Source organism: Zalophus californianus, chromosome 4 (assembly GCF_009762305.2).
Source record: "Zalophus californianus isolate mZalCal1 chromosome 4, mZalCal1.pri.v2, whole genome shotgun sequence".
NCBI lineage: Eukaryota > Metazoa > Chordata > Mammalia > Carnivora > Otariidae > Zalophus > Zalophus californianus.
The window spans coordinates 111,642,551-111,664,939 of record NC_045598.1 but is presented as its reverse complement, the minus strand read 5'-3'; the positions used below and the strand labels follow the sequence as shown (position 1 = coordinate 111,664,939).

General features: G+C 36.0%; 1 protein-coding gene and 1 non-coding gene across 2 annotated transcripts in view; both read right to left on the bottom strand.

Moving 5' to 3' along the window:
* SNTG1 (syntrophin gamma 1) overlaps positions 1–22,389 on the bottom strand; it is a 942,975-nt gene that overhangs the window by 775,553 nt on the left and 145,033 nt on the right. The gene's annotated exons all lie outside the window — the stretch shown is intronic.
* LOC113917151 lies at positions 9,405–9,511 on the bottom strand. The gene has a single exon (XR_003518145.1). It is a non-coding gene; the product is annotated as a U6 spliceosomal RNA (small nuclear RNA).

Genomic DNA, 22,389 nt, shown 5'->3' with positions numbered 1-22,389 from the left:
TCTGTAAAGTCCGCACTATTTGTGACTGAAGATATTTTCATTGCAATAGCATAGACATAAACAAACTGAAAAATGTAGGAGAGAACAAAAAAAGGGAATTTAATCATTATTTTCAAGTTGTCATTGTATTATTATTATTATGAGTATTATTACTACCTTTATTTCTCAAAAAAATGTTCACTGAATTAAAAAAAAAGCCAAGAAAATAAAAAGCCTATATGATGTGGGGATTATTTAAAGCTGAGAAAATAATATGAGAAACTGGATTCCGTAGACCTATTCCTCCAGTCAAAGCATCCTGGGAGCCATCTGTACCTTGAGCACATTAAGAAGAGAGTTGATATATATACATATGTATTTTTTTTAATTGTCAAAATGAACTCCCTCATCTGAAAGTACTTCCCAGATTGGCTAAACAGCACATTCATGCATTTCAGCTTATGTGTAATTAAACTACCAGGGTACATACAGCAAAATTCACAATATCTACTTGCCCCATGTTCAAATATTCTGTAATGATTCTGAATATGTTTGTATCTCCCAAGACAAACTTTTGAAAAGGATTTCATAATATCCTATGAGATGCAGTTAAAAAAAATGAGTCACATATTTTTCTTGTAATTTATATGTACTTAGGACCTGTAATTTTGATAGGTCAAAACCACAGAAAGGCCTAGCAACTCAGTTTCAGTAAACTGGACTTCGAATTAAATTGCTGTTTTATTTCTTAGGTTTATGTATTCAATCTTTTAGTTGTTCATTTGTTTGCCTCTAGACTCTTTTTAATGTAAAATCATAATTGCTTTTATTCTTTAAATATTTTAAACAAAAATAAGATTAAAAGCTTGATGCTTAATATCAACTTCTTCCTGACACTAGTGAAAGAAGACTTTGTTTAAAGAAAATAGATATCTCAAAATATTTTAATTTATCACATTTTATTAGATTTGCAACATAGTCTAATTCCTTCATTTGAAAATTATGGCTCAGTCAGTGGAGCATGCAACTCCTGATCTCAGAGTTGTAAGTTCAAGCCCTATGTTGGATGTAAAGATTACTTATAAACAAAATCTTAAAAAAATAAAAAGTATTAAAAGAAAAAAAATATTACCTGCTAATATGCAAGGTTAACTATTTTATTGGATCATGGTATTTTAATAAATATTTGAAGGCTAGTAACCTAAAATTTAAATCTTTTAGAACTTTTGCAAATATAATAACCCTATCACTTTATATTTCTCCTTAGATTTGCATATTCTTTTTTTAAAAATTTTATTTATTTACTTGAGAGAGAGAGGGAGCACAAGCAGGAGGAAGGAGCAGAGGAGCAGAGGGAGAAGAAGTCTCCCCACTGAGCAGGGAGCCTGACACTGGGCTCGATCCCAGGACGCTGGGATAATGACTTAAGCTGAAAGCAGACGCTTAATCAACTGAGCCATCCAGGTACCCCTAAATTTGTCTATTCTATCAATACTTACTAAAGAATTACTATGTGGTAAGCATTGTCTTATGTACTTAAGATTGCAAAAAGGTTCATATTCTAACATTATAGTACAAGGGATAATAAATAATAAGTTAATGCATCAGATTCATAATGGCTCTGAAGACAATAGAACATGCTGATGTGGGCAAGCATGTGTAGGAACAGAGAATATATATTTTTTTTATTTAAAGATTTTACTTATTTGTCAGAGAGACAGGACCAGCAGAGGGAGTGGCAGGCAGAGGGAGAAGTAGCCTCCCTGTTGAGCAAGGGGCCTGATGCAATGTGGACTCAGTCCCAGGACCCTGGGATCATGACCTGATCCGAAGGCAGACGCTTAACCAATTGAGCCACCCAGGCGTCCCAAGGGACAAAGAGTATTTTAGATATGGAGGTCAAAGAGGTTCGTGAGAAGGTGATAAACTGAAATCAGAATTTGAAGGAACCAGCATGTATTTGGTCAGAGTCTTGCAGGCTGAAGAAATAGAGCAAGGAATGGCTCTGAAATGGGAATGAGCTGAATGTGTTCAAGGGCCAGAGAGACATGCATCAAGGAAGGATGGAGTGGCCACAGGGAAGCACAGGGAGATGAAATCAGAGGAGTGGGCAGACCCAAATCATGCATGGCCACCCCGCTCTCAAGGGAAGTATGCAGTGAGAGGCTGTGGAGGGTGAGAGCATACTTCCAGATATGAAAAGATCACTTTTTCTAACACACAGATGATGGATTATGCTGTGGTTAGAAGTGAGGACGACAAGAAGTGCAAGCAGAAAAGTAAGGAGAGGATGCAGATGCCCATCAGGGGATGACAGTGGCTTGAACTAGGTGGGAGACATGAGACAAGGAAATAGATTTACTATTTGTAGGCACAGAAGGCAGAACATCCTGATGGAGAGAAGAAAGGGATGAAGGAAAAGGTACATTTTGATGGCTAGGTTGGGGGCCTAAGAAACTGGGTTGATGCCATTTCCAGGGATTGAGGAGAAACTAAGTGTGAATATGGAAATCAAGGATTCTGTCTTAGTCATGTTCTACTTGGTAATGCAGAGAAACCATTAAGAATAGCTAATATTTGTTGAATGTTCAATTTATGCCAAGCACCATTTATGTTGCTTTATGTATTATCATATTATAATATCATATCTTCATAATAATCCTATGGTTAGATATTTTACAAATGAGAAAATGGAGCCATAAAAAGGTTACCCAGAGTTGTACAGCTTGTAAGTTGGTATACACAGAATTTGAACCCAAGCAGTCTGACTCAAGTTTGTGTTCTTATTCCCTGTGATATACCACACAGGCTCAGTGAGGAGAGCAGGACTTGAGATCTACACATTTGGAGGTCACCAGCACCCACAACAACCTTGGCATATATTTTCAACATTTTAAAACTACAATGAAGTTCATCCTTAAGCCTTGAAAATGAGATGGCTTCTGTCAGCATTTTTTTTAAGTTTTTATTTAAATTCCAGTTAGTTCACATATGATGTGATATTAATTTGAGGTGTACAATAGAGTGATTCAACACTTCCATATAACACCCGGTGCTCATCACAGCAAGTGCCCTCCTTAATCCCCTCCCCTTCTTCACCCATTTCCCCACCCGTCCTACTGTCATTAAGCAGTCACAATCAAAGGAAAGGGAGCAATGATTTCCAGAAAGGGCTTATACAACTATAATGTGATCTGATAGAAACTACTTCTCCATACAAAGAATGTGTCAACCAGGCAGGATTTGGTCATAGATGTGGAAAGTGAAAGGGAGAGACGTCCATTAGCCCCGGCAGTGTTCGCCCAGGAGACATGAGTCAACATTTTTAGTTTCAGTGGCCACTGGCAAGACAGTTGAGCATCCTGATCTACAGTTCTCATTTCGTGGACTGGTGCTATTTAACACTTGAATCATCTCATGCATTTCCCTGTTTTCTTCTCTTCATGAATTCTCCTTATTATTATTTGCCTGCTGATACAAGACACATGACAGTGAATTCTCATTGTGAATAGACAAATGTATGGCCATGCACACATGAGTATTCTGGATACTTTGGAAATTCTGAGTATTTTTATTTGCTGATTTAATACATCCATCTCCCAAGTTTGGTTACTGTGGCAACCTCTAAAAAGTGTATCCACTTTAATTTTGCTAATAAAATTGGTTGTCTGAGATTATAGATTAGAGGTTCCAACTCCAGACTATGGCATATTTACAACCTTAATGGTGCTTCACCTTGATGCCTCTTGAAAGACACCCGACAATCTTTTCCCTGGAGAAGCAAAAATCACTATGATGTCACCATGAGGCTTAATATCAATACATGTATCTAAGGCATCTTGTAAATTTACCTACCTTGACAAAAGAATTAAATCTAAGTCTCTAGTCATTACTTAATTAGTCTGTAGTTAAGTGACTCTTCATATATCTTATCTCCAGTTTCCTTACATTTGACCAAATTCATCATGAAACTGATGCAATTTGGGAAATATATAACATATAATATTATGTTACATATTCAAACAAATAATACAGAGAATGTATCAAAATGTGCAAATTCATTCATATTTATGATACGCAGTTTATGAATTAAACCAATATTTGTGGGCAGAACACCTTTCAAAGTTCTCAGAATTTCAAGAAAAATCAAATCCTAGTTGGGGTCAATCCTATTTTGCTGACTACAAGAGACTCACTTCAAATTCAAAGACACTGGTAAGTTGAAAGTAAAAGAATAGAAAAAAGACATAACATGCAAACATTAAAGAAAATAAAGCAGCTGTGGCAACATTAGTATTAGTATTCGGAACAAAAAAGGATATTTGCTAGAGGCAAAAAGGGATATTATATAACGACAAAAGGATCAATCCATTAGTAAGACATAACATTCTTAAATGTGTATGCATCAAGCAACGTGTCCATAAAATGCTGGACAAAAATATTGACAGAGTTGAAAGAAAAAGTAAACAAATCCACAATTAGAGATTCCAACACTACTCTCAGCACCTGACAAAACTGTAAAACAACACATCAGCATTACAAATGTGAGCAACGTAATCAACCAACCAGATCTAATTAATGTATATAGCATACTTTACCCAATAACAGCAAAAAGCACTTTTTTTCCCCAAAAACTAAATGAACATCCACCAAGAGGGATTGTATCCAGAACCATAAAACATACCTCAATAAATTTAAAAGAACACTTCCCAACTCATTTTATAAAGCCAATGTTACCCAGATAGCAAAACCAGACAATGACTGAACAAGATAAACCCTATTTCAAATATTCCTCTTGAACTTACATACAAAAGGAATCAACCAAATATTAGCCAACTGAATCAACCAATATATAAAAAGAATTATACACTCTGATTAAGTGGGATTTATTCCAGGTGTGAAAAGCTAATTCAACATGAAAAATTCAATCATTGTCATCCACCATATCAAATGATAAAAAAGAAAAATCGTATGACCATATTAATTGATATAAAAAACATTTGACATTCTCAAGACACATCCATGGAGGGAGAGGGAAAAACTCCAAGCAACCTAGAAACAGAAGAAATATTTCAAGTAGAGAAAGAGCATTTACAAAATTTACAGCTAACAATACACATAATGTTTAGAGACCAAACGCCTTTCCCCAAAGATGAACAAGCAAGAATGGCTCTTCTCACCATTTTTATTCAACACAGTGCTGAAAGTTCTAAGTTCAAGCATCTGCAATAAGGGGGCAAAGGGGGAATGGACAAAAGAAAGACCCCTACTTCACACCATCTAAAAACTTTAACTTAGGGGAGCCTGGGTGGCTCTGATGGTGAAGCATCTGTCTTCAGCTCAGGTCATGATCTCCAGGTCCTGGGATCGAGCCCCATGTTGGGCTCCCTGCTCTGTGGGGAGTCTGCTTCTCCTCCCTCTGCCTCTCCTCCTGCTTATGTTCTCTCTCTCTCTCTCTCTCTGTATCTCTCTGTTTCAAGTGAAAAAAAATCTTTAAAAAAATAAAAACTTTAACTTAAAATGGATCAAAAACTTAAATGTGAGAGCTAAGGTGATGGAGGAAAACATAGGTGTAAACCCTGTGAGTTTGGCTAATAAGACAATGATTTCTTAGATAGAACACAAAAAAGTACAAGCCACAAAAGATAAAATAAACTGGTTATCATCAAAATTAAAAATGTTTTACTTCAAAGGACACCATTAAGAAATTAAAAATATAGCCCACAGAATGAGAAAAAAAATTTTTTTTACAAATCATGAATCTGATAAGGCACTTGTATCTGGAATATAGAAAGAATAATTAGTACTCAATAATAAACAAATGACCCAATTTTCTTTAAATGGGCAAATGATCTCAATAGATATTTCTCCAAAGAATATACACAAAGGACAATAAATACATGAAAATATGCTCAGCATCATTAACCATCAGGAACATGCAAATCAAAACCATGAGTTACCACTTCATACTCACTAGGATGACTACAATCAACAACACAGAAAATAACATGCATTGACGAGGACACACAGACATTGGAATACTCACACAATTCTGGTGAGAATGAAGATGTTACTATTGCTTTGGGAAATCAAGTTCTTCAAATGGTTAAATATTAGAGTTACAATATGATCCAACAATTCCCACTCCAAGACATATCCAAGATAAATGAAAACATATTCACACAAAAATTGTACACAGATATTCATAGCAAGATTATTCATAATAACCAAAAATGCAGACAACCCCAATGTCCACCAAATGATGAACAATGGAATGTTATTCAATCACTTTAAAAACCTGATACTCTAGGGCGCCTGGGTGGCTCAGTTGGTTAAGCGACTGCCTTCGGCTCAGGTCATGATCCTGGAGTCCCGGGATCGAGTCCCACATCGGGCTCCCTGCTCGGCAGGGAGTCTGCTTCTCCCTCTGACCCTCTTCCCTCTTGTGCTCTCTATCTCTCTCATTCTCTCTCTCTCAAATAAATAAATAAATCTTTAAAAAAATAAAATAAAATAAAAATAAAAACCTGATACTCTCTCCAACATGGATGAGCCTGGAAAATATTACGCTAAGTGAAATAAGCAAATCACAAGGGACCACATAATTCATGATTCATTTGTAAGGAAGTCCCAGAATAGGTAGAACTATAGAAAGAAGAAAGTATAGTGGCTGCCTGATGCTTAGGGAATTGGAAGGACTGGGGGAGGGAGGGGTGATGGCTGGGAATGCAGTTTCTTTTTTGGGTAATGAAAATGTCCTAAATTTGAATGTGTTGATGAATGCATAACTCCATGAATATACTAAAAGCCACGAATTGTATGTTTCAATGGGAGGGTTGTGTTTTTTTAATTTTTTACTTTAATTTCAGACAAATGGGTGAATTGTATGGTATATGAATTATATCTCAATAAAGCTATTAAAATAAAAACTAAAACTAAGCTGATTTAACAGGCAACTTCCATACGATCCAGCAACTGCAATCTTGAAATTTATCCTAGCGAAATAAAAACTTCTGTTCATACAAAAAAATTAAATGCATGTTTATAGCAGCTTTATTTGTAAAAGCCAAAAGCTAGAAACAATCCAGATGTCCTTCAATGGATGAATGGTTAAACAAGCTATGGTAACTCCTTACCAGGGAATACTATTCAGAAATAAAAAGGAAGAAATTACTGACACACATAACAGCTTATATGAACGTCAAGGGAATGATACTGAAAGAAAATCCTAAAAAGTTGCACACCATATGATTCCATTTATATAACATTCTTGAAACGACAAAGTTATAAAAATGGAGAATAATTTATTGCCTGCCAGAGTTAGGGGGGCCTGTGGAAAGGAGTAAGAGAGAGGTTGGGATGGTTATCAAAGCACAAAAGCAAGGATCCCTTTAATGATGAAACTTTGTATATTGACTCGGATGATATACTCAAGAATCTGTACTCAAGATAAAATTGTGTAGCACCAAAGATGCACACACACGTAAATATAGTAAAACTGCAATTATCTGTGAAAGATCAGTTGACCGTATCAATGTTAGTATCCTGGTTATTTGACTATACTGTCATTTGTCATTGTTATTGTTACCACTGGGGGAAACTGGGTAAAGGATACACAAGATCATCTACATCAATTATTTCAACTGCGTGTCAGTCTATAATTATCTCAAAATTAAAAGTTTACTTAAGAAATCAGAGGTAGCTGTAGAAAGAAGAGAGGACTGTGTGTGAAGTCATATGTTTTCTAGACTCTGACCTACCCCTTACTTAGCTGTGCCACCTCAAACAATTCACTTTATCATTTTAGGCTTCAGTTTTCTTGTAAGAAAAGGAAGGATTTAGATAAGATACATGGTTTCCAGGCCATATGATAATTATAATTATTTTACACCGCAAAACATTTCATAGACCCTTCCCCACTCTCCCCCACTGCTATGATCATCACTCTATTTAGGAACCACTGATGGAGATTTTCACATTAAAAAAAAATTCTATTCTGTGTGTCTCTGCTTTTATTAATTGCATAAACATCTACATACACTAGAAAAAGTATAGTGTGTCGTGAAAATGTCATTCATCTATTCTACAGAACATGTGTACAGCCTTTGTGGGTCCTAGGGCCCCTTGCTATAGCTCCTCAGCCCTATGGGGTCCGCAGTTTATGGTGCACAAACAGCCTCAGTTCACAGGTCACTCACAGTTTAAAACAACAGGAGAAAGCTCGTGTTTACACCTTATCCTATGGATATAGTGCTGTAGACACCAGCATCTGCCTTATGTGTTTAATCCTTAAAGAAATCCTGCTAAGTACACATTATCTCCATTTTACTGCCACTGACGCTTGAGGAGTTCATATAATTCGCCCAGATAAGTACCAGACCTTACATTTGACCTTAGTTCTCTCTAATTTTAGAGCCCACAGACCTTCTGCTGCACTGTGGCAGCTCATATGAAATTAAAAAGACTTAAAAAAAATAAAAAAAGAACTAAGGCTTCAAAAGGAGAAAAAAGCAAAAATGTACAGGCTCAGCCAAGGCACATGTCCCAGCAAGATATCATCAGTTTAGCACATTTTACTGTCAGGCATCCTGACTTCCATCTATGGGCTGAACTTATTTTTGACAGCTACATTTTGGTTGACTAATGCAACAAAAGATGAAAGAACGCCTATGACAAAATAACCTATCTTTGGCAAGGATAACACCACATTATGAGTATACAATTCCTTCCTCCCCCCCCCAAAAAAAAGAGAAGGGAAGGGAAAAAGAGAGAGAGAGACAGACGGACAGAGAGACAAAAAGAAAGAGGGAGGGAGGGAAGAAGAAAGGGAAAGCCATCCACGTAATCAATCCCTTAGTAACAATCACAGTTCTAAATATTTCCTCTAAATTATGTCTTGCTGAATCACCACAGAAATGCACAATGAAATAGAGCTGTCTATATCACCTGCTGTGACAATATATTGCTAGACATAACAAATTTATTAGGTTAAACCTCAAAATGCAGTGCGACTGACATGGTCAGCCTCTTGAACCGAGACTGGAGGCTCAGTGAGAATCTGTAAGCTTGCTTGTTTATTTCACAGTGAAGCCTGTCCACCCTTGATCCGAATACATATAGTCCAATGCACTACCGTTTGGGTAATCCCCTATTGCTCCGTGGAGCCCACTCACTCATTTGTCTTACTTGACACTGTTGGAAGGAGATGCTTGCTAATGATAGCTAACATCGACTGTGATCTTGTGCCACACAATGTCCCACACATCTTACCTACAGTAAAACATACAACAACCTAGGAAGAAAGCACTATTATTAGTATCCCTATCTGACTAAGAATGTGATGGCTTGCACAGAGAGGTAAGAAACCTGCCTCATATAATTTGCAAACAGATTCGAACCCAAGCAATTAGGCTCTGGTGCCTGCAAATTTAACGATTTGGCTGTATATTTTGCATGTCATCCTTGCGCAGGGGCCATGCTAATCTTCTCTGTATCGTTCCAATTTTAGTATATGTGCTGCCGAAGCGAGCACTTGGCTGTATATTTTGAAAGCTCTTTCCCAACTTCTGACTTCACTATTTGCCATAGCTTTTCTGCTATGTCATATGGTTGGCAATCATGAAAAAAATGAGAGATGAGTTTCCATAGTGATAGGAGGATGTAGCCCCAAGTAAGGGGCTGGTTCTTCTCCTTCAGAGAAAAGCACCTAAAGTTAGTGCTAAGTCCAAAATTTCTACACCCATTCAGCTTTGTCCTTCATGATTGAGCTCAATGTCTTATATGTAGAATACATGGTCTTCCACTAACTTGCTCTCACCAGGTCCTTATTCAAACCTAAGAACAGAGAATCCTTAGATTAAGCTGGAGGACCCAGAGAACAAAGAAGATCATGAGGTTGATGGAAATCCATGGTTTCTCTATTGTGAAGTGAAACAATAAAAGGCTATTTTCAAATTCAATCTGACAATTCAAAATGCATGTACAGGAAGGCAATGATTCATTTTTTCCCTCCCTTGGAGCTGCTTCCAAGCCCTTGAAAAGAGAAAGGACAGAAAAATGGGGTCAAAGAGATTGTCTGGCATGGTATACCATCCATTGTTTTCAGTAAGTAGACAGTAAAATTTATTTTCTAAAAGAAAGGGGCACTATCAAATCTATACAAAAATAAATTTTTAAAAAGTTACAAAATATATTGATGGGCGTATCTCTCTAAGTTTAGCTTAGAAATGGTGCAAATAACTTCTTACATGAGAGAAAAAGGATGAATTGTAAGTTATGTCAAACCTCAGAGATATCCTTTCTCAAGGCTGAGTGAGGATGAGAGAGGTTTTTTGAGCAAAGGTGGGAAAGAGAAGAACCACCTACTACATTGGCATGCTTTACATACATTTCTTTTTATCCTCAGTCAATATTCTGAAGTATTATCATGCCTGTTACAGATGAGAAAAATGAGAGTCAGAGATGTTAATAAGCTTCCCACACAGGAAAAAACATCTGTTTTCCTCCCTACCCCACACTTTCCAGCACTATGGAGCCCCCTGACATGGACTTCTTCACTATAAAACCAAGGAGCAGAGAAACGAGAGCATTAATGTGTTTTTCAAAGTTTATTGAAAACCTGGAAGGTATCTTTCAGAGAGTATTGCATTCATTCATTCAAAAAATATCTACTGGACATGAGATTTTTTTCAAAGCAAGCTCTAATGAAATAGGAGTGACCCCTATTCTCCCAGATATAACATGGTATACGGAATAGAGAAAACTAAACACATAATTACAATAAAGTATTAAGGAGGTTTATAGCAAGAACACCACACCAGGATGGGGGAGGTCAGAGAAAGATTCCTAGAAGCAGTAGCAGCTCACTCAACTCCTGACTACTCAGTACATATTAGCTAGTTGGGACCATGGAAGCAGTTGACATCAATACAGGAAAGAGAGTGAGTCACAGTGGCAAGTTTGAAATGACAAGGTTTGCATCCATTTGAAGAATGTAAGAGGTCATTGTACGTCCACCATAGGGGTGAAAGAAGTTAAAAGAACTGATGGCTGAGAAGGTGGGCAGGGAGCAGGTTATTCAAGAACCACATCAAGAAACTTGGACATTAACCTGAAAAATGGAAGACACTGAATAATGCTCAGATGAGAATAAGCATTCTGGCAACAGCATAACAAATGATTTTATGGAAAAAAAGTTGGAAACAGCTTAAGAGTTTGCTGAGTACTCTAGGTATGAGAAGATGGTGGATTGGGCAAGGATGGTTGGGAGAAAACTGGAGAGATTCACAATTTCTTTAAAAGAAAAAACACAGAACCTGGTGATGGACAGGATGTAGAATATAAGGAGGTGAAGAGTGTTCAAAAATAATGTCTAGGTGTCTGGCTTGGGCAACTGGATAAATCTGCCTATCCTAAACATTTTATATAAATGCAATTATACAATACCTGGTCTTTTGTGAATATCTTCTTTCATTTAGCTTTATGTTTTCAAGGTTCATCCATGTTCTAACATGTATCAATGATTCATCCTTTTGTATTGACAAATAATATTACACTATGGACAACCACATTTTGTTTATCTTTTCATCAGTAAATGGGTATTTGGATTGTTTCCACTTTGTGACTCTTATGTATAATGCTCCTATAAATCTTTTTGTGAAAGTAGTGTGTGGAAATGTTTTCATTTATCTTGCCATATACATAGAAGTCAAATCACTGGGTCATTTGGAACTCTAGGTTAACCATGTAGAGGCCAAAAGGTTGTCCAAAGTGGCTGCACCATTTGACATGCCCATCAGCAATGCAGGATTATTCAAATTTCTCCACATATAGACCAACATTTGTTGTTGTTGGGTTTTGACTGTAGCTATCCTAGTGGGTATTAAATGGCATTTTAATGTAGTTTTGATTTGCATTTCAAAGGTAATTAATGATGTTAACTATACTTCCATGTGCTTATATTCTTTTGGAGAAATGTACATTCAACTTTTTCCCTTTTAAAATCTGAGTTATCTTTTTATTGTTGAGTTAAAAGTTTATTTATATATTCTGCATCATAGATCCATCAAAAATAATTGGCAAATATTTTCTTTAATTTGTAGAGTTTGGTATTTTTTTATATTCTTCATAGTGTTCACTGAAGGAAAAAGTGTTTTTGTAATTTTAATAGAACACAGCTTATATATTTTTTAACATTTTGCTTATGATTTTGGTTAAGAAAATATTGCCTAACATAGGGCATGAATATTCTCAAGTTTTCCTTCAAGTTTTATAAGTTTAGCTCTTACATTTAGGTCTATAATCCATTTTGAGTTATATTATAGATAGAGGATAGATAGATGGTAGCTAGATACAGAAATCACATATATATCAGATCTTCCTTATCCATTTGTTATCAGTGGATGCTTAGGGTGCTTCTGTATCTCGGCTATTGTCAAAAATGCTGCAGTAAACATAAGGGTGCATATATCTTTTCAAATTAGTGTTTTCATTTTCTTTGGGTAAATACTCAGTAGTGGAATTACTGGATCATATGGCATTTCCACCTTTAGTTTCTAGAGAAACCTCCATACTGCTTTCCACAGTGGCTGTACCAATTTACATTCCCACCAATAATATATAAGAATTCCTGTTTCTCCACATCTTTGTCAACACGTGTTACTTTCATCTTTTTATTTTAGCCATTCTGACAGGTGTAAGGTGATATCTCATTGTGGTTTTAACTTGCATTTTCCTGATGATTAGTGATATTGAGAATCTTATATATTTGTAAAAATGTCTATTCAGGTCCTCTGTCCATTTCTTAATCAGACTGTTTGGTTTTTTTGTGTGTGTATGTTTGTGTGTGTTGAGTTGTATAAATTCCTAATACATTTTGGGTATTAACCTCTTATCAGATATGTCATTTGTAAATGTCTTCTCACATTCACTAGGTTGTTTTTTTGCTTTGTTGATAGTTTTCTTCACTGTAAAAATACAGAGAACAAACTGATGGTTGCCAGGAGGAAGTGGATGGGGAGATGGGTAAAATGGGTGAATGGGAGAGGGAGAAGCAGGCTTCCAGTTATGGAATGAATAAATCTGGGGACAAAAATTGGGGAATGTAATTGATGATACTATAATAGCATTGTATAGTGACAGATGGTAGGTACACTTATGGTAAGCATAGCATAACATATAGAGATGTTGAATCACAGTGTTGCACACCTGAAACTAATGTAACATTGGGTGTCAACTATACTCAAATTAAAAAAAAAAGATTAAATAAAATGAGTGGGCACCGGGTGGCTCAGTCTGTTGAGCCTCAGACTCTTGATTTTGGCTCAGTCATGATTATGGGGTCCTAGGATCGGGCCCCGCATTGAGCTCCACACTCAGCTGGAGTCTGTTTCTCCCTCTGCCTCTCCCCCTTGTCATGCACTCTCTCTCTCACTCTTGTCAAATACACAAATAAAATCTTTTTTTAAATTAAAAATAATTAATTAAATAAAACTATAAAAATAAAGGGCCTGTAGCATCTGGGGATTAATAAAATCATACAGGTTTCCATGATAAACCCTTATCTGGAATCTTGATTTGTATCATGCAGAGATACAAATGTAAGAAATCAGCAGTAACAAAACAAATTTTATTTATTTATTTTTTATAATGTTTTTTTTGTTTGTTTTTTTAGATTTTATTTATTTATTTGACAGAGAGAGAGAGAGACAGCAAGAGAGGGAACACAAGCCGAGGGAGAAGCAGGCTTCCTGCAGAGCAGGGAGCCCTATGTGGGACTCGATCCCAGGACTCTGGGATCATGACCTGAGCCGAAGGCAGTCAGTCGCTTAACCAACTGAGCCACCCAGGCGCCCAACAAAACAAATTTTAAAAAGTCCACAAGCAACAGGTATTACTTTATAAACATAAACAATGCTTAAAAAAAAGAAAGAAAGAAAGAAAAGAAAGCCAGGTTTAAAAGAACTGAGATAAATTGGCCTTTAATGTGAGATTTTATGTTCATCTGGCCAGTAGTTAAGCTGTGCTTCCTGTTAGAGCTGTTAGTGTCACTGGCTTAAATTCCTGTGGTGTCCTTGTATTTCTCTCCCCTGTGGTATCTGGATTTCCCTAAAACTTAAATAAAATCAGACATGCAGTTCTTTCGGTTGTATTCCTGTTATTATACAGGAGCCCTATTGGTGTGGTAGTAAGGTGTGGGGGTAGGAGAAGTGTTCTTTAGACTTATGATTTAATGTCAGTCTTTAGGTGAGCTTGTGGCCCTGTGCTGTGTGACCTGCACAAGAGTCTTTTTATATTTCCCCCGCCCCTCAGGTAGAAACAAAGGCTATAGTGGGCTGGAGTTGGGAATTTCCCTTCCCTCAAGTCAGTAAGTCTCTGGTAAAGCCCTAGTCTGTAGTAGAACTCTTTCCCTTGAAGGCAGGTCTTAAGAACATAATTTTCTGGGCATACTTCAAAATGGCTACTTTTCCCTTCCTTTGCAAGCAGCACGAGGACATTTTTCTCATCTAATAGGGATCCCCAAGGTAAAACTCAGAAAAATATTGGGGTTGGGAGTCTTACAAAACTGAACACCTTTGGAATTTTTAACTCGCAACTATCCACACTGATCCCCCAGTAATCCATTAATCATGATTTAAATTTTCCTACCTAGTACTAATTCCAACTGAGGTTACTGCTCCTGGTCTTCTGCTGTGGTAAGCTGTGATTATCTGTATCTGCCTATTTGTCTCTCCAATTTAGAGGGCACTGTTTTGTTTTGTGACCTCAATTCTCTGATGAGTAAAAATAGTTGTTGATTTTTAATTTATTCAATTATTTTTTCTCCTGAGAATGGAAGTAATGATTTCTAAGCTCCTTACTTGCCAAAGCAGAAACCAGAAGTCATTTGTATTCATTTTTATTTATTTTTTCTTACTGTTCCTCATATAAATAATATGTTAATGCATCTTGAAATTCACTGATGGTTTCTGCTGCCAACACAAATCTGCTCTTTAACCTCACTAGCAAATTTTTTATTAAAGTTATTCTACTTTTCATCTCTAGAATACCTATTAGATTCTTTAGAAATAATTTATATCTCTTTTTTTATAATTTTTGTTGGTGAGACATCATTTTAATACTTTCCTTTAATTTGTCAGATATAATATCCTTAAGATTTCTTTCTTTTTTTTTTTTAAAGATTTTATTTATTTATTTGAGAGAGAGAGAATGAGAGAGAAAGCACATGAGATGGGGGGAGGGTCAGAGGGAGAAGCAGACTCCCTGCCGAGCAGGGAGCCCGATGCGGGACTCGATCCAGGGACTCCAGGATCATGACCTGAGCCGAAGGCAGTCGCCCAACCAACTGAGCCACCCAGGCGCCCTATCCTTAAGATTTCTAAAATATATTTATAATTGCTGATTTAAAGGCTTCACTCAATAATTCTATCTGGACTTCCTCAGGAATAGTTTCTATTGACTGATTTTCTTCCTGGTATTGGGTTATTGGGCTATTTCTTGTATGTCTTATAAATTTTGGTGAAAATTGAACATTTAAAATAATATAATATGGCAATTCTCTAAACTAATCCCCCATATCTTCAAGATTTGTTGTTTCTGGAATACCTGGGTGGCTCAGTCGGTTAAGCATCTGCCTTCAGCTCAGGTCATGATCCCGGGGTCCTGGAATTGAGCCCCACATTGGGCTCTCTGCTTGGTGGGGAGCTTACTTTTCCCTCTCCCCCTGCATCCCCCTCCCCTGCTTGTGGACACACACACTCTCTCTCTCTATGACAAATAAATAAATAAAATCTTAAAAAAATTTGTTGTTTTTGTTTGCTGCTGTTATTGTTTTGTTTTTTCTCTGGACATTCCTAGACTAATTATGTAATATCTATATTCTTTTTTGTGTGTGGCCACTTAATTCTCAGCTCAGTGTACGTATTTGTGTGTGCATGTGCACACATGTTTGTGTTGTGGCATGCTTCCAATGTTATGGCAGTTTAAAACTCTCTCATAGCCTTTACTTTCTGCTTGTGGAGAGCCTCAGAGTCAGCCAAAGATGAGAGAATGGAGCCTTCTCAGGTCTTTCCTGGGCATATGCCCAGCCTTGATGATGCAGATAGTATTCTAGACCTCCAGGAATATATTGGAGCTTTTCAAAGCCCTGTATAGACATCTTATCTCCCAGATTTCCTTTTTAAGTTTTTTGACCAGCCTCTTTTTTGCCCCATTGGTATTGCTGGCACGGACAGTTACAATGTTAAACAAATGTCATTGATTGCCTTCAACAAACATCCTGGGAAAAAGGCTTTTCACTGTGCAAATTCTGAGTCAGATCAAATAAAACTAGATCCTGTCAAAGAGGAATTTTCCAGGGAGCTATCAGACAAATCAAGTACTAACAGTTTTCTGTGGATGGGGCTTCCTTAGGAATCTGCTGTCCTCTCTTCTAGTGGTAGCTATGCTGTGAATTTTCACATCTACCGTGGTTGCGAGGCGGCTGGTCTTCCAGGATAGCATGGAAGTTGAGATAAAAAATGAAAATACAGCAGTTAACATGCAGAAAGGTCACGGCTTTTGATGAGGGTCAATCATTTTATTGAAATGTTATAAGCCACTGATTAATGTCCAGACTTTTGGAAAAGTTAATTTTGACAATTTTTGCCAGTGTTCTCCTGTTCTTTTAGAGGGGTCCTTCCTTTTATGAGGACATGGATTTCAAAGGGTCCTTACTTTGCCATTATAGAAGTGCTTTTACATATTTTTAAATGTTTAAATTTATATTCTATATATATAGATTCTCTATTTTATTTATATTTATATTAAATATTACATTTGATATTAAATCTAATATATTTATATTATATATTGTATACATTTACTATTTAATGTAAATCAAATTATATATTTATATTTTATACTAATTACATATCTATATATTCTATACCTATTTACATATATATATACACTTCATATATTTATACATATATTTTTTCTCATATGTGTATATAAAGAATATACTTGTATAGACTAAACATGTGTAAAAATTACCAGGGCTGTGTAACTGTGTAACTTCTGAGAAAACTTTCCTGAAATCCACAGATAAAATTAGTCATTCCAGTTTCTGTGACCCACTGTGTTATGTAAATACTTCTCTTGCAGGGCTTGAGTTATTTTGTGTTACATATGTTTCTGTCTGGTTATTTTCTCTGTCTTTAAACTGTAAACTCGTTGAGAACAGGACATTGCCTTATCTTTGTGTGTTCACAACACAACACATAAGGAAAGAAATAGATATTCAATGGTGACTGAACACTGATTACTCTTTGGAAAATACTTCCCATCCCTAATGTATCTTCTTGAGACCAACTTACAGTTTTTTGTATCTTCAAACTTTACAATTACTTATAAATCCACATTATTTTGAAACAGGAAAAGGAATTCTTGAGACTTGGGCAAACTTTGGGGATGAAAAGGTAAATCAGAAATCAGTTCTTTCACTCAAGAAAACTGTATGTTGGTGGAGCCTGGGTGGCTGTATGTTTTTCTAAAGGCAATAAGGCACACTATAAATAATGGCAATTACAGTTAGAAAGTAGCAGGGGGCAAAGAAAAGTAAAATATTAAAAACACAAAAGAAATCTACACACACACAACACAGAGAGAGACTCAGGAAAATCATCCGTGCATTCATTCATTTTACAAATGCTAAAGCTTTATTGATTCATGTGACAGAGCTCTTGCCTTCAAGAAGCTTAAATGGCACACTGTGAGAATCAAACACCAGACAGCTATGGTGTAAAGAATAAGTAAAAGATAGATAAATAGATAGATGATAGATAGATAGATAGATAGATAGATAGATAGATAGATAGATAGATAGATGACAGATGATAGATAGATAATAGATAGATGATATATAGATAAAATAAAGAATAAGTAAATAAAAATGCAAGTTAGTGCGTGAAAGTAAAATGTAGTTGGCAACATCACCATTTATAACAACGCTAAACTAATTTTAAGTTAAAAATAAAATATTAAGGTCAAAAAGTCAATATCAAGGTAAAAAAAAGCAAGTTTATTATATCACCAGTGTTCACCTAATTCATGTATGAGGCATATGTTACAAAAATAAAACTAATGAATTGACTAAAAAAATAATATCACCATTTTCATTTAATATTTGCTTTAAAAAAAAGATTTATTTATTTATTTTAGAGACAGAGAGGATGAGGGGAAGAGGGGCAGAGAGAGAGAATCTCAAGTAGACTCCCAGCTGAGCATGGAGCCTGACAAGGGGCTCCATCTCACAACCCTGAGATCATGACCTAAACCAAAACCAAGAGTTGGACACTCAACTGACTGAGCCACCCAGGTGCCCCTGCTTTTTATTTTTTTTAATTAGGAGTTGACACTCTTTACCATAAATATAATGTTGAAATAAGCTAACCTTAAAAAAAATCTATTTAAATAAATCACTATTTTAAAAGGGGAAAAGACAATAAACAGAATATACTAAAACAAATGAGCACATTTGGAGGTGAGACATAATAAATCAGGTGCAGGCAACACTGCACACCAAGATTGCAGATTTTCCTCCTGTTCTGCGGCTCTGTACACTGCCGGTAATAGTAGACTCAAGACAGGAAGTCCAGATCCTCATTTCATGTGTGCAACTGTTTAACTCTGAATCCCATGCATTTCACCTTTCTGTTTGCTGAGTTTGGTCTCTTACTGTAATTATCTTCAAAGTTTCAAATTTTCCTTTATCCCAATACTTCTAGAACTATTTTAAACCCTCAGTTTAGAGTAGGATAAACAAAAATTCAGAGAAGTTTAAAAATTTGCTTGAAACTTCTTAGCTGGTTGACTGAAGGAAATTGTTCTATCTGATAAATAAAACAATGTATCTGTAATACCCTTACCTATGAATGCCAACATTAAAGCTATTTTACTTATATTTTATTGTGATTATTAGTGATTTATTGTTTCCAGTGTGCCAAGTTCTGAAATAAATCCATTACATGGGCTTTCTCATTTAATCCTCTAATCAGTGTTTTATAATGGGTAATATTATCCAATTTTAAAGCAGAAGAAACTAAGACTCTGATCCTTAATTCTTAAATAAAAACCCAGGGTTATCAAATGTGCCTGATTTAATTTTTAAAAAATAATAATACCAAACACCTGTTAATGCAGATTCTTTGCCTAGAATCTTTAAGGTGTGGGGAATGTTTATTTCAACATATGCTTCCCAAGGTCATTATCACAGACAAGTGCAGGAAACACTAGATAAGCTTTGATGTCACCACTTCTTTGAGGGAGAAGAGTGGGAGAAAATTTTGTGTTTAGCTTATTAGAAAACACAAAAGAAATGATAGTTATTTGGTTAAAATCAGGAATAGAAGTTTTCCTAAAATGCCAATTATTTCTCCTATCAATTTGCCACAAGAAACATACTTTATTCTGGTCATGTGACGAAAATAGCTTTTTATGATTTCCTAGTAACTTTTTTTAAATATTTATCTTAGAGAGAGAGATTGAGAATGACTAGGAGGGGCAGAGGGAGAAGAAGAGAATCTCAAGCAGACTTTGTTCTGAGCCCAGAACCTGACTCAGGGCTCGACCCCACGACCTGAAGATCATGACCTGAGTTGAAACCCAGAGTCAGACTCTTAACTGACTGTACCACCCAGGTGCCCCTGACTTCCTAGTATCTTTTAATTTAGAATCTTTCCTAGGGCCTAAACTTTATCTCTCATATTGTACATAAAGCCACTTTTTTTATTAAAAATTTTTAAACTCATAATTTTAAAGTGGCTCTGTGTATAGATAATATTTACAGTTCTATGCTGGACTCAAAATTATATTTCTTTTAGCCTTTTTTTATGTATTCTAGCAAAATCTTATACTCCTAAGACCTAGAATGTGAGTAAAAAAACCTAGAATTATGACACTCAGAAATAAATTATTTATCCTCATGAAATAAATGACACTTAAAATTTGGGAGGAGAAGTTTTCTAGAACAAAATTAATATGACTAAATAATAAAAAATTATTATAATAAAGCTAATAAAATTTGATTATAAAGAAGCAGCAACTTCCACTAGGTAAAGCAGAAGCTATAACACATCAAAAGATTAGACATGTAGGAAAATTGGAAATGACACAAAAACTGAACAACCAGCATTTGTGGCAGTAAGGTATCATTTATTTTGTTTAAATTAACAATACAAAAATCAAAGAAATGCTGAGATCATTCATCTCCAATCTCTATGAGGAAACAAGATTGCCTTTTTTTAGATTTATTTAATTGAATTCAGTTTAATCAATGATTACTCTTGGCCCAAGTCTTGGAGGCTTTATATTCATTTTAGAATGAAGTTGGCTATGATTACAGATTTCAGAACATTTTGAAAGGAGGTGAGTTAACTTCCTGTTTGATGAATGAAAAGTATCAGAGAAAGAATGGAGTATCTTTGTGACTGCCTTTCAAAAACTGTGAGCCTGTAGCTATAAGGTAATTTTCAAAAAGAATACCAGATGGATAGGCAGAAATAAGTATATGGCAGAGAAATGAGAAAACAGACTGAGGAGGGACAGCAGTCATAATAACTGAACCAAGAGCCCGAGGGGAGCACGGGTGGCTCCGTTGGTTAAGTGTCTGACTCTTGATTTCTGCTCAGGTAATGATGTCAGGGTCGTGAGATCGAGCCCCCAGTCTGGCCCCATGCTGGATGTAGAGTCTGCTTAAGATCCTCTCTCCCCCGCTGCCCTCCCCCATTCTCTCTTGTGTGTGTGTGCACTCTCTTTCTCTCTCTCAAAAAAAGAAAAAAGAAAGAGAGAGAGAGTCTAGCGCTTGAGAGTATAACAGCTCTTGGAAATACTCTAATTTAGGGGTCCGAAAACTCTAGTCCTGGCACCAAATCCAGTCTGTCACTTCTTTTTTCTGGTCCCTGAGCTGAGAATGATTTTTATATCGCATAGATTGAAGAAAGTAAGAAAAAAAAGAATGTTTTATAAAAAGGGAAAATTACATGAAATTAAAATTTCAGTGTTCATAGACACCGTCTTCTTGGATCATGTATGGTCTACGACTGCTTCCTTGCAAAAACAGCAGGCCATTTGGGTGGTTGCAACTGGTGTCACACAGGCCCTCAAAGCTTAAACATTTTCCCGTCTGGTGCTTTACTGAAAAATTTGCTAACCAGTGATCTAGTTGAACTTTTCTTCCCAAAATGAAGAAGTTTTCAGAGCTTTGGTCACCTGTCCATGGTCCTGCAAATTGTTTGCAGCAGAACTTAGAATCAGGGCCCAGTTACCCTGACTGCCTGTGAGATCTTTCCACTATGTGCCACTCTTGCCCTACATCTCTTTTCTCTCACTAGAATCACAAACCTAGAGTGACAGATGTTTGAAAATTACCCAATATTTATCCTACTCTATGCCACTCACTTTGTGAGGTAAGTTATCTATTTGATTCTTACAACATGTAGACTTGGCCCCTCAATCTGGCTGCCTATCTCTCTATCTCTCTATCTCTCTATCTATCTATCATCTATCTATTTATCTATCTATCTATCATTATCTATCTATCATCTATCATCTATCAATCACCACCTTTTATCTTTCTGCATAGCTACCACATTTCTATATAAGCCAACAAAATGCTCTTATAATTTAGACACTCTTCCAAGTACTTTGTAAATCTCATCTTATTCAGTTCACTGAACAACTGGAAAAAAAATTTTGTAACCACATAGCCAATTGTTAAGTCCTTGTATCTAGATCTTGAAATAAGGACATTTTCTCTCCTTGCCCAGGACAAAATTTACAATGCCTAATTCGATGACACAACTTGTTAGTTCACTTAAAAATTTTCGATACATCAGTTTATAGGTATGATTTTCACAGAGAGATCAAGAAGAAACCCTAAGCCACACCCTAGATCTCTCTATAAACCTATAGTTCTCAACCTACAGTGCATTTCAGATTAATTTTCAGAGCTACTAAGTAGGTGTTCCTGGCTGCATGCCACAGAATCTCTGAATCAGAACCCCTCAGTGAAGTCACGATATGGAATATTCAAAGCAATGATGACATTCCCATGCCCCAAAGAGAATGGTCTGTTTCAGAGCTCTTTCCACCATTAAAGAACAGTAATGTCCTAACTGCATATAATTTTATTATTTTTTGTTTTGTTTTGTTTTTCAAACCGGGTTGAATTTTGATAAACAGTAAAGGATTTAAATGACACTTAGGATTTATAACTGGCATATCCAACAAACAGCACTTAACGATTCCCTCTAAAATGTATTTGGAGAAATTCCTCCTCTGCTCTTGGATAAAGACATTGGCAATATCATAACTTATTTGGTCACTTGAACTTAGAAACACATTTTCAATTTAGTGATTAAATATGTCTGACTT